This window comes from Lathyrus oleraceus, chromosome 4, assembly GCF_024323335.1.
Source record: "Lathyrus oleraceus cultivar Zhongwan6 chromosome 4, CAAS_Psat_ZW6_1.0, whole genome shotgun sequence".
In the NCBI taxonomy this organism is placed as follows: domain Eukaryota; kingdom Viridiplantae; phylum Streptophyta; class Magnoliopsida; order Fabales; family Fabaceae; genus Lathyrus; species Lathyrus oleraceus.
The window spans coordinates 349,018,167-349,020,551 of NC_066582.1; the positions used below are offsets into that span (position 1 = coordinate 349,018,167).

Genomic DNA, 2,385 nt, shown 5'->3' on the forward strand with positions numbered 1-2,385 from the left:
TCCGCCCGCAATCGAAGCAAACAACTTCGAACTCAAACCTTCGCTGTTGCAGGCTGTGCAACAGAACCAATTCTCTGGAAATCTTACCGAAGATCCAAACCTTCATTTATCCGTATTTGTCCAATACGCTGATACTGTTAAAGCTAATGGTGTCACTTCAGAGGCAATTCGACTTCGTCTTTTTCCTTTCTCATTAAGAGATAGCGCTAGAAGATGGCTTCAATCACTTCCTTCCAACTCAGTCACCACATGGAACGAGTTGAAGAAAGTTTTTCTTGCCCGATATTTTCCGCCAAGCAAAACAGCTATGTTAAGAGCCTAGATAAACGGATTTAAACAGAAAGACAACGAGTCTCTTTTCGAAGCATGGGAAAGATACAAAGACATGATGAGACTTTGCCCACACCATGGTTTGGAAGACTGGTTAGTAATTCACACATTTTATATCGGTCTCTTATACAATACAAGGTTAACAATAGACGCCGCTGCAGGTGGTGCACTAATGAACAAACCTTATGCTGATGCTTACCAGCTTATCGAGAGCATGGCCCAAAACCACTATCAGTGGGGAACCGAACGAACAACGGTGGAAAAACCTCAACCGAAAACTGGCATGTACGAGATAAGTAACCTTGATCACGTTAATGCAAAAGTGGATGCTTTGGTCCAGAAAATTGAAAGTTTAAACGTATCACCTCCAGCCGCCGTGGTTGCTATAACTCAGAATTGCGAGGTCTGTGGAATCCAAGGCCACACTCCTGCGGAATGTCAACTCTTGACTGGGATCCAAGCAGAGCAAGTAAACTATGCTCAAGGAAGCCCCTATTCGAATACCTATAACCCAAATTGGAAGAACCATCCAAACTTTTCATATAAGAGTAATAATGCTTTATACGCACCTGGACAGTCTCCAAATCAAGCCCCATCTATACCTCCGGGATATCAGAAACCGAATCCTAACAATAATACCCCTAGAAAATCCAACTTGGAAATCATGATGGAAAACTTTATAGCTTCCCAACAACAAACCAATAAAGATTTCTTAAACCAGAACATACATACTGGCGAACAACTTAAACAACTAGCAAGCAAAGTAGATGCCTTGGCTACCCATAACAAAATGCTGAAAACACAAATATCTCAAGTAGCTCAACAACAAGCACCTACTGCTGCCCCAACTGGTACATTCCCTGGACAGCCCCAACCTAATCCAAGAAGCCAAGCTCATGCAATTATATTAAGAAGTGGAACGGAAGTGGAAGGACCGTCTGATCCAAGGATAGAAAACCAAAACCCTAAGAAATCAACTGAGGAAAGTGAACCTAAGGAAAAGGAAGAGAGTAATAAGGAAACCCTAGAAAAGAAGGAACCTTATATACCTCCACCACCTTACAAACCACCTATACCTTACCCTCAAAGGCTTGTTAAAACCAAAGATGCGAGCCAATTTAGAAAATTTGTTGATCTCCTTAAACAATTAAACGTTACAATTCCGTTCACCGAAGCTATTACGCAGATGCCCTCATATGCTAAATTCTTAAAAGAAATTCTTTCTAATAAGAGGAAACTTGAGGATAGCGAAACCGTTACACTCCCTGCCGAATGTAGCGCTATAATCCAAAACATGCCCCCTAAACTCAAGGATCCGGGTAGTTTCTCTATACCCTGTCACATAGGAAAATTTGTCATCGACAAAGCCTTATGCGATTTAGGAGCCGGAATTAGCGTTATGCCTTTATCCATATGTAAGAAACTGGAAATGGGAGAATTAAGACCGACCAAAATGTCTGTGCAATTAGCAGATCGTTCCATCAAATATCCTGTAGGAATCCTTGAAAACGTTCCCGTACGCATAGGTCAGTTTTACATTCCCACTGACTTTACAATTATGGACATTAGAGAAGATGATATTACACCTATTATACTAGGAAGACCGTTCTTAGCAACTGCCGGTGCAATCATAGACGTAAAACGAGGACGACTCACCTTCGAAGTAGGTGAAGAGAAAATTGAATTCATTCTTTCCCAATTCTTGAAAGCACCTGCAATAGAAGATACATGTTATTTCATGGATATCATCGATGAATGCATAAAAGAAGCAGAGTTAGGAGAAGACAAATCATCAGACTATCTTTTAGAGGACAAATCTAAACAATGCTTAGCAATAACACCGGACCCTACGCAGTGTCTTAACAAACCAACCCCTGATTTGAAAACACTTCCCAAAAATCTGAGATATGAATTCCTAGACTTAGAACTTGAACGACCTGTGATAGTTAATGCAGATCTAGGAAGACTCGAAACAGAAAAACTCTTACATATCTTAAGAAAATATCCAACCGCACTAGGATACCACATCACCGATCTTAAAGGAATAAGCCCTTC

At 40.8% G+C, this 2,385-nt stretch overlaps 1 non-coding gene across 1 annotated transcript; it reads right to left on the reverse strand.

Annotated features, from left to right (window-relative positions):
* Positions 1-307: 307 nt before the first annotated feature.
* On the reverse strand, positions 308-414 carry LOC127077297 (small nucleolar RNA R71). The gene has a single exon (XR_007787136.1). It is a non-coding gene; the product is annotated as a small nucleolar RNA R71 (small nucleolar RNA).
* Positions 415-2,385: the final 1,971 nt, after the last annotated feature.